This window comes from Pinus tabuliformis, chromosome 1_1, assembly GCF_031772625.1.
Source record: "Pinus tabuliformis cultivar Carrire ecotype Pingquan chromosome 1_1, CPIR1, whole genome shotgun sequence".
Taxonomy (NCBI): Eukaryota; Viridiplantae; Streptophyta; class Pinopsida; order Pinales; family Pinaceae; genus Pinus; species Pinus tabuliformis.
In genome coordinates this window covers 547,256,813-547,283,078 of record NC_142297.1, presented here as the reverse complement: position 1 = coordinate 547,283,078, position 26,266 = coordinate 547,256,813, and the positions used below count along the sequence as shown (strand labels likewise).

The window sequence follows — 26,266 nt, the reverse complement described above, 5'->3', positions numbered from 1 at the left end:
AAAGAGTTGTTTGTAGGTTTGGGTACAGAGTTGGCCTTCAGCACAACTTATCATCTACACACAAATGGACAAACAAAGAGGGTCAACAGGATTCTGAAGGACGTGTTGAGGAGTATCTTCCACTAGTTGAGTTTGGTTACAACAATGGGTATCAAGAGCCACTGAGGATGAGTCTGTTTGAGGCACTTTATGGGAAAAATTTTAATACTCCTATTCGTTGGAGTGATCCAGTGAACAAGGTGTTTATAAGACCAAACACGTTGGCAGAGATGGAATAGGAAAAGCAAGTTCTCAAGAAGAATATAAAGGTAGTACAAAACAGGAAGAAAATTTATGCAGATCGTCATAGGTTGTTTAAGGAGTTTCAGTTTGGGGAACATGTGTATTTGTGCATCAAGCCCAAAAAGATATCCTTAAGGATTGGGTCATGTGAGAAGATGGAACCTCAGTATTGTGGGCCTTTCGAGATCCTTGAGAGGATTGGACCAATGACCTACAAATTTGCACTGCCTTTGACAATGAAATTCCATGATGTTTTCCATGTTTCATTGCTTAAAAGGTACATAAAGGATGTTGATCATGTTATTAATTGGTCTGTATTGTAGGTGGAGGCAAAAGGAGAATTCCAGTCGGAACCTTAGTGTATTTTGTAGAGAAATATGTTTATGCTTCGGAACTGGCCAATCGAGTAGGTTAAAGTGCATTGGAATCACTTTGGGCCCGATGAAGCTACATGGGAGATGGTTGATCAAATGCGGGTTTTGTATCCTTCTTTATTCGTTGGTTGAGTGGATGTCTTTTGGTATATGTTTTGGCATGGTGTTTTGGTATATGTATATATGTATATGGATGTAAATACCGCCATGAGCTATGTTATAAAGCTCCAATAAGTGGTATGGGTGTCATGTTATTATGTTGTCATGTTGGCTTTATTTTTAGCACGTTAATCATTGTAAATATTGCATCAAGCTAATTTATAAAGCTCCATGGGTAATATGATTTTCTTTTCAGTGGTCTCGCTAGTTGTAGGTGTCATTGAATGTTGAGATTGCAACAAGATGATGGAGCTTAGTGAAAAGAGTCGCCTTCACTAAGTGGGCCCGCAGGCTATTTTTGGCGCAAGTCTATTTTTAGACATATGGATCATGTCTATGATTGCAGGTTGATGTTTATGGATGATTGGTCAAGTTGGGAAAAATAGATGGACTTCTATTTTTGATCAAAGTGTGAGTGATCACAGTGTGAGTGATCAAAGTCTATTTTTAGACTGGCTGTCAAAAATAGAAAAGTCAAATATTATTGGATAAGCTACTGTTAGTTTGTGTCTTTATTGACCGTTTATTTTGAAAGTCTGGTGCATATTTTGTAAAGTGAATCATTAGCATCTCATTATATAGTTTAGATCTAGTCTAGCTTGCATCCTTTCATCACTATTAGCAATCTCACCTAATACTTGTGCTTGTAATATTTAAAGTTCACCGGTTTCGGATTGATATATCATAGAAGTGAAGATTAACTAAACAAGCACAAATATTAAAGAAATTGAGTGTGTTGTTCCTGTTGGCATTGCCTCATTGGATAATCCTAAAGTTTCTCTATTGGATTTTTATTGGAATATTGTAACCTTGTGTTCTAAAGTGATATAAATTTATAATCTTGGTTAAAATGGGTTTATAGTTCTCAAAGATAAAGTGATATAAATTTATAGTCTTGGTTAAAATGGGTTTATAGTTTTCACTTTGAATCATTTGGCTATAATTGCATCTCCTTGAAGCAATTGTTTTCTTTAATTCTAGCTTTTTTCATCTCTCATCATTGATTTTATGAGCATTCCTAACCTACTTGCAGGTTGCATTTATCTTGTACTATTCACTCCTTTTTACATTATAATATTGGTATCTCTTTAAAGTGAAAGTACTCATTTCTTTTAATTTTCAAGTCGTGTTTTGCTCATATATATCATTCTTATATTTTTGCTAACCTTTCCTTGCAGTATTGCTTACTTGATAGCTTGATATATCATATATTGTTGTGCAAGCACTTTTTTGAGCTTTGTGTCTTGGCATTGGTCTCTTATGATTTCATCTTAAGTGCCATATTATTCTAACTAAAGTTATCGATCTCACATCACTCAATTTGATAACAAAGGTTGGCCTCTAATATCATTTCAAGCAACCTAGAGAAGAAATTGCCCTGCCTCAAAATCTCCTAGAACTTGTTGGTTCCCCTCAAGTTTCCCTTCATCATCCACCCTTTCACCTTTTAGGGGCTACCCCCCTTAGCTTGCCTAGGAGAGAGCTAGAATGGAGTGAATAGGGATTAAAATGAAAACCCCTACTTTGAATGTTGTGCTTAAGTGTACACTTCATGCGAAAACAAAGCTCACAATTAGTACCTTAAGGTGGAGTGTGGAGTTTCAAAGTAGAGTATATGAGAAGCCATGGAAATTAGGGAGCGGATTCCTAAGTCCATGAAAGATAAAGATGTGGATTCTTGGATCTATAACAAAAGGATTAGGGCACAGAGTCCTAAATTTATGAAAGATAAGTATGTGGAGTCTTGGATCTATAATGAAAGGATTGAGATGTAGAGTCCTAAATAATTAAAAGATCAAGATGTGGAATCTTGGAATCATTGGAGTAGACCAGGGTGCAGGGTCCTCAATCTACTAAGGCACGGAGATGCATGCAATAGAGATGCATAATCCCTATTCTCCAAAAGAAAACTACCACAAATGGGCAACTCAAGGATGAATTCCCTTAATAAAATCTCATTTCTAACAATTTTGGACTGACTTTTAAAAAATAGAAAGGCATGCCTAGCATCTCAATTATGACTTTAAAAAAATAGTAAATGTCATTCAATCAATGGGTAATCAAGTATAGTTGAAGGAAAATCACTTAACATATTATTAATCAATCCTAATAGTTCAATCTAGACTTAATCCTCAATATTATTAATACTACTATTATCTTTTATGAGACTATGATAGTATTATTTAAAGGGAATGACAAGTCACCTTCATCTCCTCAATCACTTCACACCTCTCTCCTTGATGACTCTCATGGCTGTATGTAACTCTCTCTCTCTTTTAACAAGTGCTACATAGTAGCTTTTCCCTGTTTCTTAGTAAAAAAATAGCAAAATTATCTTATCATTGTTGTTATATATTAAAAGAATTAGTTACTATGCTTTGTAAATGTAGTTGTAAATTTAGTGAGAGTGGGTATATTACAGATTTCAAGAAAGCAAAATAATAAAAGCACTTGAACTGGTCATTAACTTGGAATTTTTTGTTGAGAATCAATGCTTTTCCATGCAAATAACTGAGTATGTTCTTTGTAGAAATAAGTATGGTCAACTTCACAATTAGAGTTATGTTTGTTAAAACAAAAGTCAATAATAAATTGCACCAAGAAAGGTGCATTTTAGATATGGAGGTTGGCCAAATGGCATGTTGATACTCTCTACCAAAATTCATTTGAGAAAATTAATGCTATGTTATTTGATTTATTGTAAATTTTATTTTAATTATAATTGTTAATATTAAAAATAATAATATTTATTATTTAAAAAAATATAAACATAAAATATTTATGTAAAAAAATATTTAAAAGAGTTTAATTAACCATTATATTAGGCATAAATATAAATATCAATTAATTAATATTTAACATAAATTTTAAAGTAAGTAAATGATTCTAAAGATATAACTTTTGAAATAAAAATTATACAAAACTTTCAACCTTAATTCAAAGAATTTTCAAAATACTAGATAAAATAAAGACAAGACTACAAGAGACATTGGTAATTATAAAAAATCATTATTTATTTAGAAGAGAAAATATCAATACATAATACTTATCATAGGATTGAATTGTATTGGCCATTAAACTATAGACAACCAAGAAGGTATAGAATTACCACTAACACAAAATTCTATTAAAAAGTAGAAGGTTGTAACATATATAGGGTGTTTGATAATTAGTATAGATATATGAGAAAAACCATAAGATTGCAATGTATATTAAAATATACGTGGGGAAAATAATATAAAAGAAGTATACAATATGGGTGAGTGGAATGTCAACATTAAGTAGAGAGTTGTAAAAACATTGTGCTCAATTTCGAAGTGGCCAAATTTGTAGAATTCATGAGAAAGAGCGGGTCTAATTATTTTATAGAGATAGAATGAATAGGCTCATGCAATTGAAAACAAAATCCATTGTTAAAATGTACCTCATTGTCAACATTAATATAATTTTATTAATGTCTAGCAAAGATATCATTGTTTCCAAAATTATGAAATAGTCCTTTTAATATAGGTAAGATGATTAGTTGCATAAAAACATCACGTAAAATTAAATTCCAATTCCATGTTCTAAATTTAAATTTCAAAATGCACTACAACCATAATAAAATGATTTTTTATATGTTTTTTTTATTAATTAGTTGTTTATCCGCCATCATTTTTTAATTTAATTATTATAACCAATTAATATTATTATATTTATTTTATGCTCCCAAAATAAAGGTTAATCATCCAATGAAACCGACGAGTGTTGTATTATTTCCAAGTGTATCCAATGAAATCGACGGGTATTGTACTATTTCCAAGTGTGTAAATTGTGGTGTGTAAAAATAAACAAACAACAAATCAACAACTTGTATTCCGGTGACAGAATCCGACAGAAGAAATCGAGGTTAAATCTTGATTTGTTGCAGTTAAAATGGTTTTTTAACTATATATTTGGATTCAGCACCCTAAAAAACCCCTGGGACGCTTTGATTGTGCAAAAGCTAGCTATCCAACTTGCGATTCCAATAAATAGCTGCCGGATTTTGACCGGAAAGACTTCCAAAAAATCGCATTATAGACAACTGCTAAAACTAAGGGCAATTTCTTGACAGCTGCCAGTGATAAGATAAGAGTAGCAAGATACGAACTCACAGAAGCAGAAAGGAAATGACAGACGATGACAGACGATATGGGTCAAACAAGACCGCAAAAGTCAGACATGATAGTATGAGATTGGCATTATGTACTCAAAGGGTGTCCGAATCGAAGCATTTTCCAATAACATCTACATATGAATAGCCAATAACATCAAAGATAAATACGAGTTAAATAATTCACAAAAAAAAAAAAAAACTTTCGAAGTTTCACTTCAGTTAGTTCAAAAATATTTAAAATGTTTGACTAGTTTAATATAATGTCAACACATACCAAATGCGTAATACCTGCCTAGGTGGCAGGGATAATAATACATTACACTCTCTTTTATATACCCATCAAAGAATGACATATTCATCTTACACTCATTAAAGACATGTCATAAAATATTCCTCTTACGCTCTCTTTAATGCATATGTTACACTCTCTTTAACAAAGGCATGCATATTTCTCCTTAATGGCATGAATTACACTCCTTTATGATAATAATTGTTGCTCCTATATATGTGTCTCATGTATACTTGGAGAGGTGCATGGTGATACCGAGAGTTTGAGATATTTGAAGAAGATTGCGAGAGGGAGAGATTTGGAGAGTAGCCAAATGCTAATCTAAATTACTAAGTAGCTCTACTCAATGGAGTTGAACATGAGTGGTATTGAGAGGAAGTAAAACTTATCTTCCTCTGCTTGCCTTGTATATCTATCTATTGCTATATTTTGGTACTACTTGTGAGCTCTTTCATCTCGGGGGTTCCAGGGGGATAAGTGTGAAAATTTATGAATCCTTACAAACAAAAATCATAATGTAGTCACTGGTTTAGCATCTCCTACTTTTTATTTCATTTAACAAGTTATTTAATTATAAACAATGATGGAAAACACTACTGCAGACTACATTGACATACAGATCATACACTGAAAATATATGAGACAAATGCACAAGGGACACCGTTATTTTTGGACAACACGTCCCCGGAAAAACCCAACTTGAGAAAACCGGTGCAGCAGATAGAGGGTTTGTATTATTAAGCAAGCAAAATCTGAGTACAACAGGTTGCCTCTCACATCGGCTAACCTTTCAGAGAAATATCAGTAGCAAGAAATACATATGAGGTTTTACCTCGTTCTCCAAGTCATAACTGACCAATGAGTGATTTGACTCTCGACAAACATTGTGAAATCCCAGTGCAATCACTGCATGGGCCATCATATTCCCTCTGGAAGACTATGTCACCCCTTCTACTGGATCAATTTTCTAGAGGAAGACTATTGTTCAGCCTTCCTAGCTCAGAACCTTGCTTCTCCAGCAAAATCTCTGACTTCTGACAAATACTCTGCATTGCCACTGTAAGAGGCACTCCTGGCTTGCGTCAGCACTGCGTGAGCCCCTCCTGGGCTGTGTAGGCCTCTGCGATGCCTCTGTGATGCTACTGTAGCCTCTCTTCCACATACTCTTTGGCTCAGAACTCCTTTCTGATCCAAATCAATACTTCTATCCCTCTCACTACAACTCATATCACTTGTCCGATCTTCTCAGCAAACCTCACCCCAAAAAAATCGAATTAACTGATCAACTTAGTGTATCTCCAACTGACCCTCAAGCCTCCTCTTATACTTTTCCTTTTTATGAATCAATGACCGAGATTAATTCCCTAATCAATGGCTAATATTAAAACAGACTTGATCCTTGTCCCTTAGAAACTTCTCACCCATATTTTTATTAATACCCATTAATATTTTTATTTTCCTAAGTTTAGACTTAGGAACCCCATTAAAAACATTAATTATTTTAATAAAATGCATACCAGGTGGAATTTCACCAAACGATTTCTGGGTCTTCGAGTTCTCATGTATTCTAGCCCCTCAAAAAAAAATTGGAGTTAGAGAACATTTGATGCTATCCGAAATAAACACTCCCTCTTAGCGAGGAATGTGTTTATAAATATTTTTCAATAGAAGCATCCCACTAATCTACGACATCGGTCCTCTGTGATGTTGATGCTTGGCATGTTGTCCCTCATCCACTACACTACTGTAGTCTGTACTAATGCCCATGCCACTGCCACTATCACTGCTACATCTGTATTGAAACTCCCTCTCAATATTTTGCATCATGTTGCTTATAGCACTGCCACTGCTAACTGTTGCATTGAAACTCAGTTGTTGAGAAGTAAGCAATTTAAAACTCACCCAAAATCTAACATGTTGGTGCCTCCCGCACGGTTGCAACCTCCACTGCGATGCTTCAGAATTTGGCACTCTATCTCTGCCACTGTTGCTCCATCATCCCCACCTCTTCTCTAGAGGTGCATGAGCACTCATGGCACAATCATCATCCTCGCCTTCTCCGTTAGCTTTGGCTGGAACAATCTTTGAGTCAGACTTCTCTTCTTTGCCCTTCTTCCAAGGGCACTAAGTGGTGAAATGTCCCAGTTCCCCACACCTAAAGAATCTGACCTTGGCTATGTCCTTTTTCTTCCTCTTTTATTGCCCTTGATGTCCTGATGATGCGATAGCTGCATCCTCCTCCTCCTCCTTCTTGACTCTGGCTCCTTTGCCGCTACTTCTTGTCTTGGTTATCCACCTAATCTCTTCCTGTCGAAGAGTTGCCAACATCTCCTCCCAACTAGGGAGAGAAGCCCTGCCCAAGATGCTCTGGACAAAGGTCTCCCAGACTTCAGTGACTACATTTAGGGCAGTCCTAACCATGAACTCAGGATCTGGTGTAGACCCCACAGAAGTCAGCTGGTCTCGAATCCCTTGCAACCTGAGAAGGAAGGGATCGATTTCTTCTCCCTTTTGCATTTGATACTATCTCAGCTGGTTCTCAAGAAACATCTTCCGTTGAACGAAAGTTCCCTCATACAAGGTGGTCAAGGCCTCCCATATCTCCCTTGTTGTGTTCTTTTTAGAAATATGTGGCACCACATGATATTTGACTCCATCCAAAATCATGCACCTAGCCTTTGCTTGGGCCTCCTCGTATTTCTTGAGAGGATCAACATCGACCGGAACATCAACCATCTTCAAGGCATAATCCTTGATGCAATCCTTGTCCAGGACTGCCAGGATACTGGCCTTCAGATGACAAAGTGGGATGCTACATCAAATATGTCCTGATCCCTCAGTCCATCGACTGCCATCTCTGCTCAAACAAGTATAGAACAAGGTTATATTCTCTCCCTCTTTCGCTACTGCCCCAACAAGACTCGGATCTGGATTTCTTTGGTGCTAGAAATCCTTTAATGAACAAGTTCCTTCTAGACTCCCTCTGAGTCCTGATTTCCTTCACGAAAACCCTCATGCCAAATAATGTCGAATCACCTCTCTCCAATCCTTCTTTATTGTTGCTCAACAACCTAGATCTAGATTTTTTTGGAAAGAAATCTACTAAGGTAGTGACTCCCTCTACCTTGGTTCAGTCCCCTTAGACATTGTTCTACACAACAACAACAATGTCCCAACAGCACCGCAGATCGAATATGCACTGCTCCTAATGCCCCGACAACTGACTGATCTGAGCCCCTTAGGCTTTGTGCTGGCCCAAAGAGCTGACGCCGTCACTGCATGAGCTCCTCTCGGTTACTATGTCTCCTCTTCCTCGCTCAGAAAGCTGATGCAGGCACTACATGAGCTTCAGCGTCACTCCTTTGGCAATGTGTCACTCCTTCAGCTGCTCCTCTGGCTTTGAAACAACGTTGTCATTTGGGATAATCGCCTCTCTCCAGCAGATTCATTGGATCTCCTAACTAATGGCTTCAGTGTCTTATAATCTACAATTCTCTAATACCATGTGAAAATTTCTAAATCCTTACAAACAGATATCCTACTACAGTCACTGGCTTAGCATCTCCTACTTGTTATTTCATTTAACAATTTATTGAATTATAAACAGTGATAAAAAAACACTACTGCAAACTACACTGACATATAGATCATAAACTGAAAATATATGAGACAAACACACAAGGGACACTGTTATTTTTTGACAACACATCCCCGGAAAAACCCAACTTGCGAAAATCAGTGCAACAAATAAAGGGTTTGTATTATTAAGCAAGTACAATCTGAGTACAATAGGTTGCCTCTCACACCAGCTAAACTTTCATAGAAATATCAGCAACAAGTAATACATATGAGGGTTTACCTCATTCTCCAAGTCGCAGCTAATCTAATGAGTGATCTGACTCCCTACAAACACTGCGAAATCTCAATGCAATCACTGCATGCACCAACATCTTGCCTCTTGAAGAATACATCACCCCTTCTGCTGGATCGTTTTGTTGGAGGAACATTGTTGTTCAGCCTTCCAGGCTGAGAACCTCGCTTCTCTAGACAAATCTCAAACTTCTAACAAATACTCTGCATTGTCACTGTAAGAGACCCTCCTGGCCTGCGTCAGCACTGCATGAGCCCCTCCTGTATTGCATAGGCCTATGCGCTACCTCTCTGCCACATACTCTTTGGCTCGGAACTCCTTTCCGATCCAAATCTTTGCTTCTGCCCCTCACTGCAACTCAGATCACTTGTTTGATTTTCTCAACAAACCTCACCCCAGAAAAAACGAACTGATTGATCAACTTGGTGTATCTCCAACTGACCCTCAAGCCTCCTCTTATACTTTTCCTGTTGATGAATCAACTGCCAATATTAAGTCTCTAATCAACAGTTAAGATTAAAACACACTTGATCCTCATCTCTTAGAAGCTTCTCACCCATATTTTTATTAATACCCATTAATATTTTTATTTTCCTAAGTTTAGACTTAGGAACCCCATTAAAAATATTAATTATTTTAATAAAACACAAACCGGGTGGAATTTCACCAAATGATTTCTGCGTCTTGGAGATCTCATGTATTCTAGCCCCTCCACAAAATTTCAGAGCTAGACAACATTTGATGCTACCCAAAATCAACAATAAGTTCTCCCTGGATATGGTTCAGTCGAAAACCAAATGGTTCAAATGAGTTGGTTAAGGGATCAAAGTTGGATCATATTCTCGATGATTGGAGTTGAATATATCTTTAGGAAAATTTTTCATTGTCCTAAAATTGTAGTATAGCTTTACCATAAAATATAAAGTAGAAATTTAAATTGTTGTAAGCATCTAATTTTGGTTTAAGCTTATGTTATCTGGAATATTATTGGCTAGTTGAAAATGAAGACTAAGAGTGGTCTATATGTATGGATGTTTAGATCTCAAAATGTTATGGAATTATTGTTGGTGTAGTTTATTGTACTAACCTTGGTATTGTATCATTTGAGAAAGAAAAGCCAAATATTGCTAAAGGTAATTGTAATAAAGAAATTCCAAAGGACTTGGGTAAGAGTTTCATGAGTTATGGTTTTGTTTGAGGTAATTAGATGCATGTTTTAGAAATGTTTTCAAGATATTTTGCAAAGTGTTTTACAAAATCCCTAAATGGGAAATGCTATTCTTTTTTTAATCATTATGCATGAATAAATGTTAACTTGCAGCCTACTAGAGTAGGAAATGTGTGCATACCCAAAATATAACTGAAGGATTCACTATATCAACCCTTCAAATAGAAATGCAAAAAAATAAATAATGGTAGCCAAGCTTTTCAAAGAGAATCATTGGGGTAATTTTCAATCATTATGTATTCCATCAGTATATTATCCCCCATCCCAAATATCTTCAAGATCTCTAGAGTGTACTTCCCCGGTTCGAGGAAGATCTTGTTCAATTGCTACCATATTTGAAGTCCCAAAAAGTAATGCATCGACTCAATATCCTTCATCTCAAATTCTGACACTAAATCTAACTTGCAACCTATAATTAATATATTTGCACCTTTCAAAATGAGATTGTCCACATACAACACCAAAATGAAGAGCTCAAATTTAACCAATAAGAAGTATAGGTTGGGATCTTCCTCTTTGTGAATCCTATGCCCCACGGGTAGTTTCCAATCCTGACATACCATGCCATGGATGCCTATTTAAGTCCATATAGGGCTTTCTTAAGCCTACATGCATGCATTTCTCTGCCATGGTCCCCAAAACCTCTGTGGCTTCTTAATGTAAACTTCCTTAATGATGTCGTTGAGGAAGGTGATCACCACATCCATCTGGTAGATGATCCATCCCATCTCAAAATATATTGGAAGAACTACTAGAATAGAGGAGTACCTAGCTATGGGAGCAAAGGTCTCTTCATAGTCTACTCTCTATTTCTAAGAGAACCCGTGAGCCACAAATTTTTCCGTGTATTTCTCCACACTGCCATCTGCTACATGCTTTACCTTGTATAGCCACTTGGAAGTCACAACTAACTTCCTCTTTGTTCTCAACACAATCTCCCACACATCATTCTTCATGGTGGAATTGTGCTCCTCCAACATGTCATCTCTTCACACCTACTAGTCTATGATGTTGGTAATCAAAGGCATGTAAGTTGAAAACTTCCACATTAGTCTACTCTCCCTAAAAGTGGTCCTATGAGGCTTGACATGCTCTCAAGAAGCTTGTAAGGTCTACTCCGCCCACCTAGGCCTCATAACTGATGTCAAGGAAGTTGATTACTCCTGTGCTAAAGGTTGGTTATCTCTGCTACTGGCAGTCTCCTTTCTTGGCTCCTCCTCTAGTTTCTCCTCCTGAGGCCAGTCCACAACTATTTATAGGTCCCAAGATTTCCTAGATGCCAAGTTCCCCTTGAACTTGACATCTTTGCTCACCATTGTCTTTCATTGATCTATTAATAAGACTATAAGCTTTTAAATCCTCATTGTATCCCACCAGAATTCCCTTCTCACCTAAGGGATGTGAATTTGTCCTCTTTTCCACAAGTAGGTGGATGTAGATTGGACAACCAAGTAACATGAGATGTTTTGGAAAATTCATATGACATGTTTAATAACAATTTCCTCAAGTAGACACCCTCTTGGAAATACTTGTCTAAGCTACAAACGCTAACACCAAAAAAGATGAATCTAATTATAATCAAGGGAGTGTTAATAGCTAAGTCACATGACATGATAGCACAACACATAGAGGACATGATAATACAAGTGTCTAACACAAGACAAAATGGCCTTGAAAACAAGTTATAGAGGACATGTGTTATATAACCTATTAGTGTAAACATACAAAGATGAAATATATACAAAGATGCAATTTTTTATTTTTATTTTTATTTTAGAAACTAAAGCATTTATATGATGATACAACTTCCATCATATAATTAGTACCACATCAATGAAGATAAAATGACACACAAAATTAGAATCATAAACTGCAATTTTCTTATTAAGTCATCAAATCAAAATGTATTTTATAGATACTAAGTCACTATTACTATAAGTGAGAATGCCAATGGAAAATATGAAATAGAGTAATTACTAGAACCATAAATGGACCAACTCTAGCATTGGTTCATTACGATTCAAGTTGGAAAATTCCAACTCAACATTGTTGTTCAAACCCATTTGTTTGTGGGAAATAATTTGTAGGGCTATTGTTGAATACCCCAACAAAACTGGTTCATTAAGATTCAAGTTGGAAAATGCCAACTCAACATTGTTGTTCAAACCCATTTGTTTGTGGGAAGCACTGGTTCACTAAGATTCAAGTTGGAAAATGCCAAATCAACATTGTTGTTCAAACCCATTTGTTTGTGGGAAATAATTTGTAGGGCTATTGTTGAAGACCCCAACAACACTGGTTCATTAAGATTCAAGTTGGAAAATGCCAACTCAACATTGTTGTTCAAACCCATTTGTTTGTGGGAAATAATCTGTATGTATTGTTGAAGAGCCAAACAAAGAAAATACATAATTTAATCAAGAAAACTCAAACAAACATTCATAATGCTTGAATTGACAAAATTAGACAAAGAAGGCATACCCATAGGTCCTACATTTATAGACAATGCCACAGCGTCCAAACCCTAAGGCTTCCTCCTAAAGTTGCAAACCAGTAAGATAGACAAGAAGCCACAAACATGTCACAATATTCAAAGTACATATGGATATAAATAAGTTAGACCATAAAAATATCCATTAGAAATCCACATTCATAAAGATAAACAATGTGAGCTCGAATGAAACATAAGTTTTTTTATTGCAATGATAGTAGCAAGAGTTGGTAAAGCTACAACTTGATGCTAAGTGTTAGCACCAATGAAGCTTTCCTTCAAATCCTTCCTACCTAGGCCAACAGACACCTCTCTAATAGATGTAGTATGATGCAAGATAAAGGGGCCCAAAATCTATACATGGAAACATGGGTTTCCTGAAGACAAGAAAGATAGTGCAAACTTAATCTAAAGACAATCATTAGGTTGCTTTTTAAGCCAACCAATAAAGTATGTTTATAACACCAAAAATGAGTTAATTCAGTTAAGCCACAAGCTCCTATATGTGGGTTCTTAGCCTAACCCATAAACCCCTCTTGAATAATAGGTATTCTATATATTTATTATATATTTATTCCATTTTAAAAAGTTGTATGGGCAAAGCAACAACTAAAATTATCCCAAGAACACTTCGAAGCAGAAACTCTAAAATGTAAGACGAGTACAAGCATCGAATAATTTGAACGCAGCTTTTATTTCATTCAAATACTCCTTAAAACCGCGCAAATCACATTCCATAAAACACGAGTCTCTGTAATGGAACATCTAACAAAACAGAGTACGAAGCCAAACATGTAAAACCAATAAAAGGCGAACACTTTACAGGGAAGGCTTTAACGCTAAGTGAAATGCAGTCCCACAAACTCAAAAGCCACCATGCAGACGCATGCAGACGCGCGTTAAGTTGTAGGGTGGAATGCATCTGAATGTTATAATCGGCGAGGGTTCAGCCATCCTCCAGCGGCTTCGCGCCAAAAACGAGCCTCTGCATCAGAAGGAAAACCTTTCTTGTCTTGAATCCAAGCCTTCACGTCATCAATCGTATCAGAGCTCTCAACTTCCAGTATGATGGGCTTGTCTGCGAACGCTCTCACAAGTATCTGCATACCACCACGGAGGCGAAGGACAAGATGCAGCGTAGATTCATTTTGAATGTTGTAGTCGGCTAGAGTCCTCCCATCTTCAAGTTGCTTCCCAGCAAAGATCAATCTCTGCTGATCAGGAGGAATCCCCTCTTTGTCCTGGATCTTGGCCTTCACGTTATCAATAGTGTCTGAGCTCTCAACTTCAAGAGTGATTGTCCTTCCGGTCAGGGTTTTGACAAATATTTGCATCCCTCCTCTGAGACGGAGAAGAAGGTGAAGAGTCGATTCCTTCTTGATGTTGTAATCGCCAAGAGTGCGGTCGTCCTCCAGTTGTATTCCGGCAAATGTCAGCCTCTGCTGGTCGGGTGGAATCCCTTCCTTGTCTTGAATTTTAGCTTTCACATTGTCAATCGTGTCAGAGCTTTCGACTTCCAGAATGATGGTCTTGCCAGTGAGGGTTTTGACAAAGATCTGCATTCCCCCTCTGAGACGGAGAGTGAGGTGAAGAGTAGAATTCATCTGAATGTTATAATCTGCGACGGTTCGGCCATCCTCAAGCTGTTTGGCAGCAAAAATGAGCCTCTGCTGATCACGAGGAATTCCCTCCTTGTCCTGGATCTTTGCCTTAACATTGTCTATCGTATCTGAGCTCTCCACCTCAAGCGTTATGGTTCCCGACAATGTCTTCAAGAATATCTGCATCCTGAAATCTAAAATTTATGAACAAAACACCTGCACAGTGGAAACTAACAATCAGAAATTCCGCATAACCCCAAATCCTCACTATCAAATACAATAAAACCCTAAGTTACAATAAAATAAAAATGAAATCCTAAGTTACAGATAAACATGGCATCAAACAGTGAACCAGCACACAGTCCTGAAATAAAAATTGGAAGAGGATCTGCCTCAAAACTGCAAAAATCTCTCATCCAAAATTCGATCGGCAAAGGGATTACAAGTTTTACGCAATTTATAGAAATATCACATGTAAACACTAAAAAGAAAGAATTTCGAAGGCGACTGCAACAAACCGAAATCATACAAAAAAACACAGGCAAGCCGATAGCATTGATGGCAGCGAACGAGAAGATACCTGAAATAAATTTCTTGAGAAAACACTTCATACCGAAATCATACAAAAAAACACAGGCAAGCCGATAGTATTGATGACAGCGAACGAGAAGATACCTGAAATAAATTTCTTGAGAAAACGCTTCACACAGACGTTACGAAAATTTCCCAACACTGGATTGGAACAGTATATCTGAATAAGGAGAGGGCAGATGGGTATTTATAAGCATCCAATCGACTACCCTTCTAAATCCAGCCGATGGCAACGAGAGGGAGGAATCGAGAGATGTATAGAAGATGAGTTAACGGATCAAAGGCATCCACTCGCGCGGAAAAACGAACAGCCGGCAAAATTGGACGGTTGCAATCACTTCCTTTTATTCTTCCTTTTAATTTTTAATAAAGATGAATGAGACGTTGTTACAAATGGTTTATTTTTTTTAAAGTGCCCTGTGTATGGCTCAGCGGACCGGGCAGTCGGCTAACTCGCACCCCGCCTGCGTTCTAACTTGTCACGCCCCAATCTTTTTTTTTTCTTTTATTGGGCGGGTGCGGCACCACCGACGCTCGCTTTTAACAAACTTACGTTGTGGACTACGCCTTATCCAAGATAACAATTCATAAACCGATATAAACTTCTTTTTAACCGATATACATTAACTGTTATCTTATCCACATAAATCCTTAATATTTGTTTCTCAACATAAACATTCAGAACAGCTTCATGTATAATGTAAATCGAAACAGCATTCATGTGAAACGGGAGGGGCAACTCCCAAGTGAGTCTGCCCGAAATTATATATTACGAAACTTCTTTTTCAATAATACATATACACAAGTATGCCGGCTAATTCACGGCCATACTTAGAAACTTTACAATATATACAACAAGGCGTGAGAAGCCTTTTCCCATACACAATTTTGCACCCTTGTATGTAAGCGGGTACCCACCCGGGTTACCGAGCCACTTACATAAATCTGCACCAAACTGCGTACACCATCTACCTCAACCGTGATCATAAACTGTCCTCAACCGTGACCATAAAACAGTCTTTTACCGTGACCGTAAACAGTCCTCAACCGAGAGCATATATCACATAAGCCGTGCTGAGATATGCGAAGACCAAAGCATATGCTAACTTCTTCAAGGTAGGAGCGTGCTCAACCCGTGCATCGGGTGATCGTGCCCGCGTTCGCCCGCAGAACTCTGCCGACCAGCTCGTCATGCCCGTCTAGGTTGCCGAACCATACCGCCTACCCACAGCTTTGGTAACCGTACCTCCGCTTCGGTTTATTGTCCAAGTGTCGGAATGCGCCCATCGTCGTGCACGGGGCACTCGTGCCATCGTGCACGCCTGCCTGAGATCCGAGGGCGTTACATTCTCCTCCACCTGAAGTCATTGTCGTCCCGACAACATTCCATCTTAGTGACTTCTTCACCAAGACATCTCCATGAGTCAAATGCCAATGTATAAGTGCTACAGATTCTTGTCATATGTCAACACTCATAATCCATGCTCAGGTCCATGAAAATCCATCCATCACATCTGCAACATGTTGTCCATGGTGTGTCGATGTCGATGTGCTACAAATGATCAGCCACATCTCCCTAACATCATCATGTGTGTAAAGTAGTTGAGTCTCGACTCAACCCATCATCATCATCATCGTGACCTCGTTACCTCAAAGTGTCTCATCGATCCTCCACATCAAGTCACTCTTCCAAGCCATGTCCCATGCATGTACTCTGGAAGTATGCATCCCATACTGCATCAAAGTCTCCCGACCTCAGCTCCTCAACATATCAAACCTCCAAGTCCACCATATATGATGTCCAAAAGCCACAACGATCTCATGTCATCATGAGCTCCATAACTGCTCATAACCCCATCTAAACTGCAATCTTCGGTTTAGTGAACTCGGTCACCAACCATATCATCCTTTCATCATAACGCTCCACCAAAGTGTCCACCAAGACTATCTCTGGGTCTCGGCCATGAGAAGTCTCATCATCATGGGTTCCTTTCATCATAGCTCCTCCACCAAAGTGGCCATGAGAAGTCCACCCAAAGGTGTGCCCTTCAACCTGTCCATGAGTCATACCGGGCACTTAGCCATGGCTAAAGTATGACCTAATCATCCATAATGATCACCAAGTACCACCCTTGTCACGGGCCCTTGCACCTTCCATCTCAAGGTAGCAAGCAATCCCAACAAGTCCTTCAGCGGGTAACAACCCTTGCATCTCCATGCAAGGCTCCATCATAGTCATCCATGGTAAGATGTCTCCATACTTAGGCAAGCTGATCTTGCCCCCTTCTACACATGATCCATCTACCAAATGATCGAATGAAATACAAGTATCCATACTTAATTTGTTAATATGAGGTTCCTCCATATGAGTGACCTCCTTCATCCATGTACACGATCCTGGGTCAACTTGATCATCCTCAAGTTTATGGTCCATCGTAGTCATGTCTGCAACATCACCTTCTATTACGGCTTCTTCTTCCTGGTTTGTACAATCTTGCTCCATTGTCCAACCGAGTTGAAGAAGCTCCCTTTTAACACCTCCTTCCTCTCCTTGGTCCGCAACTTCATCTGGTTCCATTGCTTGATCAATTTGAAGAAGTCCATCTCGTCCAAGCATCACATCAATACCATCAGTATTGATCACCACGAAGGTCAGCTGACCTCTACATCCTTCGAACTGTACAGGTACACCTTGTATCAAACCCACTGCCAAGTTCCACGAGGTTATCTCCCAGTTCTCCATGGTAGATATCAGCCCCACTTCCTCAACTAACCACAAAGATATGAGGTTATATGAGCCACCTGTTTTTGCCAACGCTTGAACATCTTTGCCACAAACCTTCAAGGTTACAAGACCTTGATTGTCCTCCATAACCGTATCTTCACTTGTCAACTGCTATCTGCTACAACGCCCGGGTCCGTTCGGGCTCTGATACCATCTGTCACGCCCCAATCTTTTTTTTTTCTTTTATTGGGCGGGTGCGGCACCACCGACGCTCGCTTTTAACAAACTTACGTTGTGGACTACGCCTTATCCAAGATAACAATTCATAAACCGATATAAACTTCTTTTTAACCGATATACATTAACTGTTATCTTATCCACATAAATCCTTAATATTTTTTTCTCAACATAAACATTCAGAACAGCTTCATCTATAATGTAAACCGAAACAACATTCATGTGAAACGGGAGGGGCAACTCCCAAGTGAGTCTGCCCGAAATTATATATTACGAAACTTCTTTTTCAATAATACATATACACAAGTATGCCGGCTAATTCACGACCATACTTAGAAACTTTACAATATATACAACAAGGCATGAGAAGCCTTTTCCCATACACAATTCTGCACCCTTGTATGTATGGAATGCGCCCATCGTCGTGCACGGGGCGCTCGCGCCATCGTGCACGCCTGCCCGAGATCCGAGGGCGTTACATAACCTCTTTCGTATTGTTGCGCTGCAGCATATGTTGTCCCGTGGCGATTATTTCCGCTGATGTGATGGCGTTGTAATGATGGTTTCGATGTGACAATTATCAGCTTGTCTGATATGTATAAATGTAATAAAAAGAGAGCCCTATAATGCTTCTGCTTGGGAACTAGTCCCTCCCTTTTTTAAAAAAATTGTTTATTTTATTAAAGTGCCTTGTGTGAAATTTTTATGTTGGATTTTTTATTTTTGAGGGTGTTGAATCTATATATACAGTAAAAATAAACTAGTTTAAACAACACAAACTAAGATTTTGGCTATTTCTTTTCTGGAAATTTTAAAAAATCACACTTAAAATTAAGTAATCTAAAATATATATTATTTTTAAATGTAGATTTTTAAAATTATTTGTTATTTATGTACCACATCAAATTTCATAAAATGTTTAAACAAGGTTTTCAATAACCCACCAATTTCCTCATTTATAATACTCACTTAGTTAATGAACATGGATTCATCACATAATACTTGTTTTTATATCTAAAAAATAAAATCATCTCTCTTCAAGTTTGCTATCTAGTTTATAATATGGCGTACCCTTTCTCAAACATTAAATCCATCACATTTTGACACCTAGATAAATATTTCACCATTGTGTTGGTGCATACACTATTTTATGTCTCACTTAATACTTCCTGAAGAAGTTTAGACACCTTGTCTTTGTGAATCCCCACTTGAATTCGTGTGTGTGGTAAGAGCTTGTGCAGTTGAGTTGAATGGTATGCCTACATCACTGCATTTGAATGTGCTTCTGTTGGGATCATACATTATGTTGTTGGGTATGGACTAGTTGTATCTTCATAGGACCAAGGTGGATTGTTATGACAAGGCCATTGTGTGCTTGGATGCTAATGGAGAATAGAGGATCTTATAGGGTAAGAAGAAGGAAACATTAGTTAGAATGGTCACAAGTATGCAGGAAAAGTGCAGTCACAAAAAAGGGTGTGTTTTATATGTAGTGCATATTTCTAGTGATAGAGGCAAGGATGTTGAGGATGTAGAGGTATTGAGCAGTTACCTTGTTTTACAAAAGTTTCAGGATGTGTTTCCCACAAATATTTCATAGTTACCACCTCAGAGAAGTGGAATTTTCTATTTAGTTGGTACCAAGGGAAACACCAACATCAAAGGCACCATACATGATGAACACACCAAAGTTAGTAGAGTTGAATTTGCAATTGAAGGAAATACTTGACAAAGGATATATCAGGTTGAGTGTGTCGCATTGGAGTTCTCCAGTGTTGTTCGTAACGAAGGATGGTACTCTCAGGTTGTGCATTGACTACAAGTAGTTGAACAAGGTAACCATCAAGAACCGGTATTTGTTTTTGAGGATTGATGATATGTTTGACCAATTGAAGGGAGCAACAATGTTCTCGAAGATTGATTCGAGATTAGGATACCATCAGGTACGCATCAAAGAAGAGGATATTTGCAAGACTTATTTCCAAACTAGGTATGGGAATTATGAGTTTGTTGTAGTTCCTTTTGGTCTAACTAATGCTCCAACTAATTTTATGTGCTTGATGAATAGTGTGTTGCATCCTTATCTTGACAAGTATTTTATTGTGTTCATTGATGATATATTGATATATTTTAAAAATTAGTAAGAGCATGCTAGACATTTAGCAACATTACTGAGGTTGCTAAGGGAGCATCAATTGTATGTCAAGCTTAGTAAATGCAGCTTCTTTCAGACAAAGGTGCATTACTTGGGATCTTGTTTCCAAGGAAGGCATAACAGTGGATCCGGAAAAGATAAGAGCTATTATGGAATGGGTAGCTCCTAGAAATGTGGATGAGGTAAGATCATTCATAGGACTAACAAGTTATTATAGAGTTTCATCAGGAAATTCTCATGGAATTATTATCCTCGGTTACATCATTGCAGAGGAAAGGTAAGAAATTTGAATAGAGAGAGGAATGTGTAGCAAGTTTTGAGCAGTTGAAGCAGTTGTTGACAAATCTAGATAAAGAGTTTGTGGTGTGTACATATGCCTGCAAGAGAGGAATTGGTGGAGTCTTGTTGCAGGAGGGACAGGTGGAATTTTACGAATGAATGAAACTGAATGAATAGAAGCAAAATTATGTGACTTGTGATCTTAAGTTAACAACGATCATCCATGCTTTGAAGATGTGGAGACACTACCTTCTTGGTATGAGGTTTGTACTTATGAGAAACCACAGTCTTGATACTTGTTTGACCAATCGAATCTGAATTCTAGGAAATCTAGATGGTTGGCCACGATAAATGAGTTTTTCTTCGAGATTAGGTACATTACGGGAAAGGAAACATGGTTGCATATGCTCTTAGCAGAAGAGTGTAGGTGAATCATATAGCAACTATGAGTTTTTATGGGACAGATCTACAGGATCAAATCTTAAAGGCAGGACAACATGATGACAAGTATAGGGAGCTTAGGCACATGTTACAGTAGGATATAGGTGAACAATATGTGGAATATTGTCTTACAACAAATGGTTTGATCAGATTTATGGATAAGATCTATGTGTCAGAAAACAGTGATCTCAAGAAGATTATATTTAGGGAATTTCATGTTAAATTGTATTCAGGTCACCCAGGATATTAGAAGACATTGATAGCGGTGAAGAAGTTCTATTATTGGCTGAATCTGAAGAAGGAAGTGGTAGAGTTTGTGGTTAGATGCTTGGATTTTCAATAGGTAAAATTAGAGTGTAAGCATTTAAGTAGATTACTACAACTGATTCCAATTCCAAAGTGGAAGTGGGAGGTCATTTCCATGGATTTCATTACAGGTTTTTCGAAGACATTTATACATCATGATTCTATTATGGTTGTGGTTGACAAAGGTAGCACACTTCACTCCATTGAAACCTACTTATTCAGCTAATGATGTAGCATAGGTCTTCATTAGGGAGATAGTGAGGCTACATGGTGTTTCAAAGAATATTGTGTCAGACAGAAATGCTAAGTTTACTTCCAGATTATGGAAAGAGTTGTTTGCAGGTTTGGGTACAGAGTTAGCCTTTAACACAGATTATCATCCGCACATAGATGGACAGACAAAGAGGCTCAATAGGATTCTAGAGGACATGTTGAGGAGTATCTTCCATTGGTTGAGTTTGGTTACAACAATGGGTATTAGGAGTCACTGAGGATGAGTCTATTTGAGGCACTTTATGGGCGAAGTTGTAATAATGCTATTCATTGGAGTGATCCGAACAAGGTGTTGATAGGACCAAACATGTTGGCAGAGATGGAATAGGAAAAGAAAGTTATCAAGAAGAATATAAAGGTAGGACAAAACGAGAAGAAAAGTTCAGCCGATCAGCATAGGTTGTTTAAGGAGTTTCAGTTTGGGGAACATGTGTACTTGTGCATCAAGCCCAAAAAGAGATCCTTAAGGATTGGGTAATGTGCTAAGTTGGAACCTCAGTATTGTGGGCCTTTCAAGATCCTTGAGAGGATTGGAACAGCGACCTACAAACTTGCACTTCCTTTGACAATGAAAGTCCATGATGTTTTCCATGTTTCATTGGTTAAAAGATATATAATGGATGTTGATCATGTTATTGATTGGTTTGTATTACAGGTGGAGGAGAAGGAGAATTCCAGCTGGAACCTTAGTGTATTTTGTAGAGAAATATGGTCATGATTCGGAACTGACTAATCGAGTAGGTTAAAGTGCAGTGGAAGCACTTTGGGCCCGATGAAGCAACACGGGAGATGGTTGATCAAATGCGTGTTGTGTATCCTTCTCTTTTCATTGGTTGAGCGGATGTCTTTTGGTATATGTTTTGGCATGGTGTTTTGGTATATGTATATATGTATATGGATGTAAATATTGCCATGAGATATGTTATAAAGCTCCAATAAGTGGTATGGGTGTCATGTTATTATGTTGCCATGTTGGTTTTATTTTCAGCAGGTTAATCATTGTTAATATTGCATCGAGCTAAGTTATAAAGCTCCATGGGCAATATGATTTTCTTTTCAATGGTCTCGCTAGTTGTAGGTGTCATTGAACACCAAAGATGGTGTCCCCTAGGGGGGTGTTTGTAACAACCATGAGTTAAAAAACCATTTAATAAAGTTAATAAAAGAAAAATAAGACCAAGGTCATGGGATATGTGTTCTAAGATGAATGTTGGACAAAACATCCTAGTGGGCGTTCATTTGGTTTATTATGGCTAAAGGAAATTGGCAATGGAAATGGAAAAGGCTTTGAAAAGGCAAGAGACATGTGTTGGCGTTTATTTATGAAAATAATGGAAAATAGGAGAAAAGGAAGGTGAAAGGTCATAGGTTGCATGTGAGGAGGAATATGAAGGAAAATAATGGAAATTGAAGAAAATAGGGGCCTCATTAATAAAAATGATTTTGAGGAATTGTTCACAACCTTTTGTTAATTCATTATTGGAGCTCTCTATTCTCTCTACTCTCACATTCTCTTGCACACTTAGAGCATTCTTGGAGCACTCTAACATTGGAGGAAGAAAGGCAAAGGAGGGACAAGAAAGCAAAGAGAAGTGAAGTTCAAGCAAGGAAGAGTTGGATCAAGCTGCTACATCGGGATTACTTGCAGGTATCAAGTTGCATGTGTGATTTCTTGGCTATTTTTGGCATGCATGTTACATGAATTTTTGTTTTTGATTCTCTTGTTGTCATTGACATGGGTTTTTCCAGGTGTGACAGTGGTGTTCAACCTTTCCTTTCCATTTTCGATAACCAAGCGTGATGGGGTTTCTCTTATTTGATTGAGGTGGATTTTTGGATGGTTTCAAAGCCGAGTAGGGTGGTCTTAAGGACGAAACACAAGGCCTAGGAATCCCTAGACCGGTGAATGTGGGATTGCAGTAAATCTTAATTGTGTATACCCTCTGGTGAGCTCCAGTATTGTAGCAATAATGCTACAACTCCTGGGGCTTCATGTCTCTCATTTTATCAACCCGGTAGTTCGTACAAACTTGGAAGCGACGGTGCTGTATGCACAAGTACTAGCTCTTGTCGCAGCTGTCACTTTGTCAGCTGGCACAAGTCCGCTAGGGCTCAAGCCAACTTCTATAGGCTCTCAGAAGAAGCTTGCTAATTGATGGACGAAAGCTAATCTCAAAGGAAAGCTATTCTACTTGACAAAAATGAACTGAGAGCAAATCAAAGCATGTAAACCTAAGAAACCCTAATTCAATTAGTCTGACCTCTACAATGCATGGAATGTGAATGCAACTTCTACCAATGCCGTCACTACCTCTGATAAATGAAAATGCATCATTCTAACCTACTTGCATCATGAAAGTTATGTTTTTGTATTTTCTTGTGAGTGTGTGTGGGATGATGGTGATCTTGAGCTAACTAGGGTTTGGTTGTGCAGATGGGATGGAGAAGGAAGGAAAGTGTGGGATAGGTTGGGGAGGCTAGGAGAGGTCCCTAGGGATCCTTAGCACCCATCCACAGAGGTTACTCGCATTCATATGCTCAGCAACCGAGAGAGTGGCCTCCTACAGGATGGCTGTGGAGAATCCTACAGGATACTCTGTTTTCTACAGGATGTCTAGAAATGGCTACAGGATGACCTACCGTGAGTGTTTGGAGTGATGGAGGGATGGTGAAATGGTAGAGGGAGATGTGGAAGGTAGGGATGAGGTTGGTGATGGCCTTAGAAGTGAAAGATTAGGATGGGAGGTGAGTGTAGGAAGGAGGATGGAAGGTGAAGGGCTATGTCAACGAAAGGCTAGAGAATGGAGACACGTGAGGAATGAAAGACTTGGCAAGGTAACAGAGTGGAGCAGGGGTCAAAGAGATGTCTGCATGCGTGATCAAGATGGAGGACAAAGTGATGGAATGAGAGAGAGATAAGTGTAAGTGAAACAAATGATTATGACTGTTACTTAACCAAAAATGCATCAACCTAAACTACTTGTGCTTGTAAATTCAATGAGTAACAATCGAAATGTGAAAGAGAACGTGCATGAAGCTGTGGTAAGGAAGTGCAGTGCATGAGTGGATGACAAGGAAGCATCTAACGTAACAGTGACTGTATTGCAGCAATCATCAAGTGAAGAAATGCGTGTTTTTGGTGGCTAGCTATGGGCTGCACCCCAATCTTCAAGAAAGATGGCAGTGAGTCCTAACAGCCTTTTTGTTAGAGCTCCAATGGACTCTATCTATCCTCTGCTACACTAAGCAAATGGAAACAAATACACGATAAGCAATCTCCTATCTAACTCATGAAAAAGACCAACTCATCAACCTGTAATTCGAATTGCATGTGTAAATGGAAAGCTCACAATGCTGAAATGAAATGGAAATAACACTACAACAGAGGGGATCTATGGCTCTCAGGTTGGGCCCTAACTTGAGAGCTATAGTCTCCTTAAGAAACTCAGAACTAGATCACAAACTGTCTTCTTTATTCATAACTGATATCATGCCAAATTGGCTTACAAAAAGGAACGAAAACTGAACTGTGCTCCAAAATTACAATAGCAATACGAGAGGTTCAACAACCTAACCAAGGCTAAGGCCTCTATACTTATACAAAACGATGCTCCAACAAGTATCCATGATTCTAGGAGCTCGGCTGTTCAATCTATAGTTTAACTGCTGATCCTGTAGGATGATCATAAATGCTGTTTCCTGTAGAGCAGTTTTGAACTGCTGTTCCTGTAGAACAGCTGGCCGTGTATTAAGCTCGGAGGGAGGATGGAGTGGGGCTCGGAGTTCTTGGTGAGGATCACGAGGAATGCCCCCCAAGACCGTGGACAAACTCTCCTTACATCAGCAATGCCAACTCGTTGTCTCCTTGCCACCTTTTCGTTGTCTTTTGCTCCCTTTTAATGCCAAAACCTGGAATCACAATGCATTAGCTACGTAGATAAAGTGCCTATCCTTTCTCCTACAAACAACATGAATAAACTAAGAAGTGTATGCATAAACAATAAAAATGAATGGTTTGAGCAAGCAAAATAGGCCAAAATGAGCCCAAATTGTACCAAAATTGGGGCTCATCATCACCCCCCAGCTGAACCATTTGCTCATCCTTGAGCAACTTAGTCAAGATCCTCATCCTTCATGGCTTGCACTGCTCCCCTTACATCCCAAGCTTCTGTGGTGATGTCTTCTTGGTCGGTATGAAACCCTGCTGTGTTTTCCACTTTTTCCCATTGTGCCTGGTCATCCTTTTCTGTACTTCCTTCGACCAATCCTAGCAACAATGGAGGGCTGAGTTTAAGGCCAATCCAGTTGGCCTGAAGTCTTTGCATGGACCTCTTGTAGAGGTCTACTCTTGCCGATGCTTCCCTCATTCTGGTCGGGGTATGGTACTCCTGGATCTTTAAACTATGTGCCAAGGCATGCCACCTACGTGCACAAGCCTGGGCAGCAGTTTCCCCCAATAATCTGTCCATGTCCTCAAAGTGGGCTATTGCTTGAGCTTGCTGGTCCATAAATTTCAAGGAAGCTGTAGGATCATTGGATAACTGCTGGCGGGCTGAGATGAGGGCAACCGGATCCTCTGGTTCTGCCCGAATGTACAGTGGCTCCCTCACTTCTCGGCTCATGACCGATTTTTCTTCAGTGGCCCTCTGATCCTCATGATTCAGCCACGAAGCAAATGCCATCAACTGTAGATCGCCCAAGGCGATATTGGGATCCCAAGAGACTTCGTTGGGCAAGACCAGATTGTGGATGTAGAATTCTGCTAGCTTGGCTTTGTCCTCTGCTGAGCTAGTACTGCATATTTCAGCGAATTGCTGTGGGTTATG

At 38.7% G+C, this 26,266-nt stretch overlaps 1 pseudogene; it reads right to left on the bottom strand.

The window, feature by feature from the left end:
- Positions 1 to 14,619, bottom strand: part of LOC149214275 (polyubiquitin-like) — a 69,279-nt pseudogene extending 54,660 nt beyond the window's left edge.
- Positions 14,620 to 26,266: the final 11,647 nt, after the last annotated feature.